Source organism: Phoca vitulina, unplaced genomic scaffold (genome assembly GCF_004348235.1).
Source record: "Phoca vitulina isolate PV1807 unplaced genomic scaffold, GSC_HSeal_1.0 scaffold8, whole genome shotgun sequence".
NCBI classification, from domain to species: Eukaryota; Metazoa; Chordata; class Mammalia; order Carnivora; family Phocidae; genus Phoca; species Phoca vitulina.
Window position 1 is genome coordinate 33,166,786 of NW_022589711.1, and position 9,568 is coordinate 33,176,353.

Sequence of the window (9,568 nt, forward strand, 5' to 3'; positions counted from 1 at the left end):
CCCCAGGATCATGACCTGAGCTGAAGGCAGTCGCTTAACCAACTGAGCCACCCAGGCACCCAAAACATTAATAGTCTAACCAAAATCTTCATTCGTATTACCTGCTGACACTCTTGCCAACAATCATTTTAAATTCTACACCTGGGGGCACCTGGGTGGCTCAGTCGGTTAAGCGGCTGCCTTCAGCTCAGGTCATGATCTCAGGGTCCTAGGATCGAGCCCTTTATCAGGCTCCTTGCTCAGTGGAGAGCCTGCTTCTCCCTCTGCCTGCCATTCCCCCTGCTTGTGCTTGCTCTCTGTCTCGCTCTCGCTCTCTGTCTCTGTCTCTCGCTCTCTGTGTCAAATAAATGAATAAAAAATCTTTAAAAAAATAAATACATTCTACACCTGAAACTAATATTACACTGTACTTTCTTTCACTAACTAGAATTTAAATAAAAACTTGAAAGTAAAAAAAAAAAAGAATCATTTTCTAATTCTTTTCTTCCATTTGCCTTATCTCTTGCTTCCTGGGAACCAAAGCCAGTAAAAAACCAAAGCGGCAGACTTGGGAGAAAAAAAAAACAAAAACAAAAACCACCAAAACCTTGTTATTTGGATAACACGAGATAATGGTATCCTAGTTACTTACTGCCTGTTACATCCCCAACTCTGTCATTTAGTTCTCTAAAATCACAAACTCCAGTTAATGCACACAGATGAGAGAGAAAAGAGTAAAGTCAACAAAATTTGGGAAGTCTGAGGGTCATGTCACCAGTAGCCTTCACTAAAAATTTCACTGTTCTAGTGAAACTAGTTCCTTGTTTCCATAGTAAAGAAGGTGCTTTTCATGCTAAGGCCTCACTTAAAGATGGAAGATGATTGGTTATATAATCTTACTACTTAAGTTGATGGAAAAGCCATCTTTATTTTTGTTCCTAGATCCAATATAAATCAAAATGGGTGTAGTTTTTGTCATTAATCAAATCGGTATGAGCTAAAAATTGTGCAAAATTTAATTAAATGATGAGATAACTGCATTCCTAGGTGGTTTTTAGCGTCAGACTTACTGTCATATGGTAGGAAATTAATTAAATGGCTCCTTCAAACATATATGATATGATTTATTATAAAAAGGAGACCCTTCAAAAAGTGAGACAATGGGGAAATTAAAGCAATATTTATATCATTAATAGAACATTACATAACATATTGAAAAATACATATTTTACTTATTTATTAGTCATTGTCTTTAATTGTGCACATGGCAAGTAGATGCCCAGATTCAGGGTGTGCAGTTTGAAAATGCAGAGTTACTCCTGTAATTGCATGCATATTGGGGGTGGACTTTTCTGCACTGTCGTCTGTGATAGCAAAGCAAAGCAACAGACTTGCTATAAACACTGACCAGCAGTCTAACTTCCACAAGAGCTGGAAGGAGGAATTTGCGGTAGATAAACCAACTGCGTAGATTGGATAATATATGATAATACATATTAAAATGATCATTTTGTGATTTTTTTCCTAAATCAAAGTATTTATGTTTAATTTCCAAATAATACTAAAGAAGCATTTTTCCCATATTTGTCTGAAGAACACATGGATAAATTGGATGAGAGACACTTCTGAGAACTGGTTTTGAAAACAATACCTGGCATATAAAGAGCACTCAATAAACATTTTTTATTTTTTATTTTTTTTAAGATTTTATTTATTTATTTGACAGAGAGAGAGACAGCGAGAGAGGGAACACAAGCAGGGGGGAATGGGAGAGGGAGAAGCAGGCTCCCCGCTGAGCAGGACCCTGGGAACATGACCTGAGCCGAAGGCAGATGCCTAACAACTGAGCCACCCAGGTTCCCCTCTATAAATATTTTTTGAATAATTGGCTATAAAATGACTTAATCTTGCTGCATCCTGCTTTCCAGTGATTAGCTTTAGTATCCTACTGCTGTATTTATTTTACTTATTGCAGAGCAGTCCCTGAAACCTAGAATAAGGTGATAGAGGAAAAGCAGTGGGACTTTTGGGGGAAGTAAAGCTGCAGTACATAATCCTATTTAAGCCTGTGCATGGAGGTTTGGGTAAGACCATTTATGAAAGAGTGGATGACAGAAAAACTACAAGCTATGGAGCTCATGAAAGCAATAACATTTGTGGTTGAATTTATGTATCAGAATATTGGTTTCTAGGCTTATTTAGCTATTGTTCATCTGTAATGCAGATAAAAGCTTTGCTGCTCTGGTTGACTTAGGTCTAAGGTGGCTTGGAGATAGGCTTTCTCGGCCCCCCAACTTCCTCTGTGATGGTCACGGAGGGGCTCTGAAGAGCAAGGCTTGAAAATGACTGCATTAGAAATAAGCTAAGTGAGCTACAAGGAACACAAATATTTGCTAACTGACAGACAGAATGAAAGTATGAGTCCATGAGTAGACTCATCTATCTGATGAGATGTTGAAGAAGGTAAAGTTGATGATGATGATGATGGTGATGATGATGATGATGATGGTTGTGATAAAACACTTATCGAATCCTTTCTATGTGCTAGGTATTGTACCAAGTGTTTTTATTTATTTAATCCTCACAGTGAACCAGTAAGGGAGAGACTATTAGCGTTTCAATTTTACAGATGAAGAAACTGAGTCACAGAGTGGTTAAGCGACTTGCCCAAGATCACAGAGCTAATAAGCAATCAGAAATGTGAGTAAATCTTATTGATTGATATTAATATAATGAATAGATAATTGACTAATGTGATGAATTAAGTAAGTACTTATCTCCTTTGTATCTAGATATCTGTGTCTACATCTGTATCTCTACTATGTGCCTAATAATGTGAAACATGTAGGATAAATCAAATGAAAAATAAAACATGGTTCTCCCATTGACGCACATACAGTTTTGTAAGAAAGATGCACTTACACATAATACAATCTGATTCTACATTTGTTTAAGTGCTTTTTTAATGTAGCAGTTAAAGGCAATAAGAGATCAGAGATTACTTGGGGAGATCACTGTAGCCTGGAATGATTATTATTATTATTTTTTTAAAGATTTTATTTATTTATTTGACAGAGAGAGAGATAGCGAGAGAGGGAACACAAGCAGGGGGAGTGGGAGAGAGAGAAGCAGGCTTCCTGTGGAGCAGGGAGCCCGATGCGGGGCTCGATCCCAGGACCCTGGGATCACAACCTGAGCTGAAGGCAGACGCTTAACAACTGAGCCACTCAGGCGCCCCTGGAATGATTATTAATTCCTGATTTTATCCCATCTTCTTATTTTATCCCATCTTCTTTTTTAGAAGATGGGATAAAATCAAAAAGTGTAGGATAGGTAATAAGGATAAGAGAATTTTCTAGGTTGATAGAAAAGTGAGGAAAGATGTGGATTATAAATACTGTCTATGCAGGTATCAATATAGAGATAGCTGTGAAATTAGGGTTTGGTGTGGGCAACTGAAAAGTTGGATTGGAATGATACAGGTTTTGGAGGGTGTCTTAGCTCAGGCTGCTGTTAACAAAATGTCATAGCCTGGGTGGCATAAACAACATTTATTTCTCATAGTTGCCAACAATGGAAAGTCCAATGGTAGCTGGCGTGTTTGGTATCTGGTGAGAGACTGCTTCTTGGCTTGCGGATGGCTGCCTTCTCATTGTGTCCTCACATGGCAGACAGCAGAGAGAGAAGCAAGCTCTCTTGTATCTTATAAGGGCACTAATCCCATGATGAGGGCTCCACCCTCATGATCCAATTACTTCCCAAGAACCCATCTCCAAACGCTATTGCTCTGGAGACTTAGGTTTCAACCTAAATTTTGGGGGGATACAAACATGCAGTCCATAACAGAGTTCAAGAATTCAAGAATACAGAGAATAGAGTCTGTGTTCTACTTTGAAATTCAGCGTGCATTATTTTTGGGAAAACAAAGTAGTAGATGGAAGTAGTGTGATAACAGCAGTGCTATAGCAGGATTAACGTGCTGTTGGATGCAAGACAAATCAGCACAGGGATTGAGTAGACCTTGAACTAAGGAACTCTTGTGAGGAAGGTACTGGAATAATTCAGGAATGGGCTAATGAACACCCAAATCAGAGTGATGGCAATGGGAATAAAAATTAGGGGAGAGAGGGAGAATCAGGATTACCTTTTATGGCTCGATTCAGTCACTTGCGTTTGGCCACAGGTGAGAACCCACACGGTGAATTTCTCCTGAATATTTTCTGAAGCGCAAACACCACTTTGTAATGTGGGAGTAAAATACGGTGGCTGCTGGCCCCAGATTGTTCGGTTTGTTGCAGCTGTAAATCACTGTACAAATATCTTGCAACAGGAAACTTGGGTGTCAGAGACAAAATATGTAAAAGTGAGACAGAGGAGACTTGGTACTCTCAAAAAATAAATGTGAACAATTTAATAGTAATAGAATTTGGCACGAATATATTAATTGGAAGTCAAGCAATTCACCTGCGTGGACCATCTACTATGCACATGTCTAATTATGCTGCGACAGATTAACTCACTTTGAAAAACCGACCACAACATTTTGCATGTCTCAGAGACATATTTCTCTTCAATTTTATGGATTTTATATGTGAAATTATTTTAAACGTTAGTGGCAAATTACTTTAATTAGAATACTATTCTCCCATAAGTTTTCACTGGCAAAAATATTGGGGGTGTTACAACCATTCCATTTTACCTGATATGAATATCATAGGACAGCAGAAGGTGGCAAACTTTTCCAGGGAAATATCTCGCTAGCCTGGAAATTCAGCAAATGCTAAAATGCATTGGTGTCAAAGTGGGTGCTACATATTTTTTACTATAATATATAATTAATGCCTTAACTACCATCGGAAGCAGGCAAATATTTCACCCCTTTGACTAGATTAGAACCTAAAGCAATTTAATTTCTGAATAGTTTATGCTGAAAATTAAGGGATGACATTTGTCCTATGGGATACAGTAATAGGAAAGAGGGTAGTGATGTGCACTAAGTCTGTGGACCCATGGATGTCCTCAGCATTATATAATTTCTATGTCCATGCATGGTTTCCCTTCATGAATAGCTCTAGGGGCCTACCATAGCTGGCTCAGGGGGCTGGTGAGGAATAAAAAGAGAGGAGGACCTTCTTCATGATGTATCCTACAGAAGAGCTGAAAGGCGAAGAGGTAAAGGGCTAGTCCTTGTGTCTCAGCGTGAGTTCCCTCTCAGCTCCAGCATTCTTGAGAGTTACAGTATAGCTGGCTCACATCCTCTTCTCCTGCTCACCTCCTTGCTTCATCATCCCCACACTCTTCGGGGTTGGAGGATGAGGCCTAGGATTTTTTTTTTCACTTTCAGGCTCTCTCTGAGCTCTTAAGAAGACAGCTGAGAGGAGGGAATCAAGCCAACTTAAAGCTGGGTTGGGAAGGACACCAAACCTGGCTTTGGTGTCTTCTCATCTCTCATTCATTGCCTTTCTATCATTACCTGGTTTGTCTTCTTTCCAGTTTTTACAGACTGAATTGTGTACCCATCAAATTCATATATCGAAGTCCTAACTCTCAGTACCTCAAAATGTTTGACTATATTTAGAGATAGGACCTTTTAAGAGGTGATTAAGCTAAAATGTGGCCATTAGAGTGGGCCTTAACAGAACTTCACTGGTGTCCATAGAAGAAGAGAAAATGTGGACACATGAGAAGAAACACCAGGGGCTTATGTGCACAGGAGGACAACCATGTGAAGAGGCAGCGAAAGATGATCATCTGCAAGGCAAGAAGAGGGGCCTCAAAGGAAACCAGTCTGGTTGGCACCTTGATTTTAGACTTCCAGCCTCCAGAGCTGTGAGAAAATAAATTTCTATTGTTTAAGAGACCTAGTGTGTGCTATTTTGTTATGGCAGCCCAGGCAAAGTAATATACCTTTGTTCTCCTAAACCTCAAGGTCCTCCTATGACTGCCTCATCTCAGCCACCATTATCCTCCCACCTACTCACAGGACTGAATATGAATTATGACTCTAAATCTAGTTCTTACCACAGTACCAAATCTTTCTCAGTGCATAGATCTGTTAACATTCGGTGAAGGATGTCTCATCTTCTCAAGATCAACATAACATTAATTTATATCCATTTGAAACCTATGGACAGATTGGTGGGGGTAGCAGAGATGAAAGATGCAGTAATTATATGTAAGATCAGCATATTAAAGTTCTCTAAGTATAACACCCTGGGCTTACGTAGCTCAGTGTCACTAGTTGCCCTCATGGCAGGTGTATATGCTGTCCCTCCACTTCCTAATGCTTGAAGGTTACAGGCTATGGAATACTTTTTGGAAAACTTGTACCAGATCCAATCCACAGTCAAAGTCTAGCAACTACTTGGAAAAGCAAAATCGCCTATTCCCGCAATTGAAAGAGGGATCGTTGCAGACACCATCTGTGAGTCCTTATACAACTACTCCAAGAAATATGTGTGGGTGTGTTGAGTATATTTTTTAAAAAAGATTTAAGTTTTTATTGAGAGAGAGGGAGAACGGGGAGGAGCAGAGGGAGAGGGACAACCAGATTTGGAGCTGAGTATGGAGCCCGATGTGGGGCTTAATCCCAGGACCCTGAGATCCTGACCTGAGCCACAACCAAGAGTCGGACGCTTAACGGACTGAGCCGCCCAGGCGTCCCATGGTGAGTATACTAATAGGAAAGTTTAGTTTAGATGGATTGGGTAATTTTAAATTGAATCTTTTTTGTTTTGTTATATAATTCTATAATAAATATAAGTAACTTGGAAAAAGCTACCTCTCATTAGTTTCCACGTTATTATTTCAAAGCAGTGGAGTGTAATGGTGTTCACTTTAGGTCTTAGGCTGCTGGAAATTTGACAATGTCATCTTCACTTCTATCTAAATTTTTTGAGATATGTACTTACTAATTCCATGTATGATGTTAGTGAAAAATTCATCTTATGCTACCAGTATTCCCATCACATTAGGAAGTTGGTGCTCTTTTTATGTTTTATTGCTGTATATTTATAATCTCCATAAGTAACCACTTGCTATGTTGCTCCTTTAAAACATTTTGATCAGGTCTTTATTCAAAATAAGCTATCCAAAATGATTTGACTTTTATAGAATAAACACATGTAAGTTTTTAGGCAGCAGGCTTCTTGTCTTCTGTGGTGGGTTTCTTTTCTGCAGGCTTCTTGTCAGCTGCTGGTTTTTTGGTAACTGCAGCCTATTTTTCCACCAAAGGTTTCTTCTGCTTCTTCACACCAAGAGCCTTCTTTCCTTTCTTCCCTACCACAGGCTTCTTGCCTGGAACCCCCTTCTCATCTGATTTGGCTTCTAAGGCTGCTCTGCCTTATCCATCTGGAGTTTGTGATTCTTGGCCTCGCAAAGAATGGTGTTCTGGTGCATGGTCTTTTCATATGGGTTTAGCTTTAACATGCTTCTCAGGTTCTTCAGTGAATTCTTCTTCAGGACCCTGCAATGAGTCTTCTTTCATGATGTTTGGAGGGCTCTTTGGATCTCTGGACTTTTCAAGATTCTGCTACAGTCTGTATTAAACATTTTGTGCATGGGAAAGTTGTAGTCACTCTTGAGGGAGGCAGACTTACGCCAAGTGCCATATAGATCATCTAACTTGCGGAAAGCACTTTCAGTCCAAATGCAGAAACGTCCCACATGCCCACCAGGAGCAAGTTTCAAAATGTTCAGTTTCCTTACATTAAGTCAGGTAATTCCAGGGATGTTTCTGAAGGCCTTGATGATACTGTTGTCTTCATTGTAGATGATGCAGGGTCCCCTGCGCTGGATACGATGACGGTTTCTTATTTAGCCCTTGCCAGCTCTCATTTGCTGAGAGGTATAGACCTTTTTGATATCATTCCAGGCTTTAAGTTTCTTAAGAAGCAAAACAGCCTCCTTGGTCTTCTTGTAGCCTTCAACTTTATCTTCAGCCACCAAAGGAAGTTCAGGAACTTCCTCAATACGATGACCTTTTGACATGACCAGTGCTGGTAAGGCTGAGGCAGCCAGGGCAGAGCAGATGGCATATTGCTTCTGTGTTGTGTTCACTCTGCGATGCCAACGGTGCCGGGTTTTTGTTGGTGCAAACACGCAGCCCCCACGACACATATTTCCAAAAGCATCCTGGCCAGAATGGTGAGTCCCACCGTCTCGAGCTCCAGGAATTCGAGCCACGGATCTGCCAGTACCCCAAGACTCAGCACGGGTTTGATGACCTGCTAATTCACTGACAGCATATGGCTGTCTGTTGTTTTTGCGCAAGTTGGTGTGAACAAAGTTCACAATATCAGGTTGAATGGGAGCCTTGAACACAGCAGGCAAAGTAATATTTTTGTCAGATGATTCCCCCTTTTTGGAGTACACAGATATCAATGGACGAGCACACGCCATTGAGGGGAGAAGAGAGCACCATGCTCCTCAAAACATTTTTAACAAAGTTATACATATACTGATTTCAAAGAGACAAATAGTTCTTATAAAATTTGTTGTAGAAACCATCAGTCTACTTGCCCATACTCTCACTTTTGGAGGATTATTTTGGGATGTATTTCTGTGTCTCTAAATAACATGCTTTATTGCCACTTCTTGGTTTGTTGATTTTAGGCATGGCCTATTGACTTTCAACTGCAGAATTTTCAGATTGAGCTGAATTTCACCACTCCCACTCTCCACTGCACAAGTGCCACTTCCGAGCCCACATCCTCTTGATAGAGCTCAAAACAGTTGACAGTGAGCTATGTAGTGAATCTTGATAATTTTGCTTTCCTTGCATAGTTTTATATTTTCCCTAAAGGTCATACAATTATCCTTTCAAGATGTTGAAATACATCAAGTGTTCTGTCAGTTTTGTCTTGTGAAGAAATCTCTTCCTGAAGAACTTTCTACCCTACTCCAGTCTGGATTGTTTTCCTTCTTTGCTGAGGCACAGCTGTTATTATAGAAACTTCCTTCACCGTCACCTGGGAATTCTTTTGGTCTCTAGTGAGTGTGCAATTTTTCATTAATATATCTTCCTCTTTCTTGGCTTACATCTTCATTTTAGTGAAGTTCATCCTCCTGTAGATTCCTGAGAAGGAGGAGGAGGGGAAGGTAAACTTCAAACATCCTGCATGTCCAAAATGGTCTTTACCTTCACTTTTAATTTTTAGTCTGACTGGATATACTGTACAGATCTTCCTCAACTTAATGATGGTTATGACTTGATAAATCCATTGGAATTTGAAAATACTGTAATTGAAAAGCATTTAAGGCGTGCCTGGGTGGCTCAGTCGGTTAAGCATCTGCCTTCAGCTCAGGTCATGATCTCAGGATCCTGGGATTGAGCCCTGAGTCCAGCTCCCTGCTCAGAGGGGAGTCTGCTTCTCCCTCTCGTGCTCTCTCTCTCTCTCTCGCTGTCTTTCAAATAAATAAATAATCTAAAAAAAAAAAAAAAAGAAAGAGCATTTAATACACCTAACCTACTGAACATCATAGCTTACCCTAGCCTGCCTTAAACATGCTCATAACATGTTAGCCCACAGTTGTACAAAATCATCTAACACAAATCCTATTTTATGATAAAGTGTTGAATACCTCATGT

At 39.9% G+C, this 9,568-nt stretch overlaps 1 pseudogene; it reads right to left on the reverse strand.

The window, feature by feature from the left end:
* Positions 1-6,684: 6,684 nt before the first annotated feature.
* Positions 6,685-9,192, reverse strand: LOC116633532 (annotated as a pseudogene).
* Between the last annotated feature and the right edge of the window lie 376 nt (positions 9,193-9,568).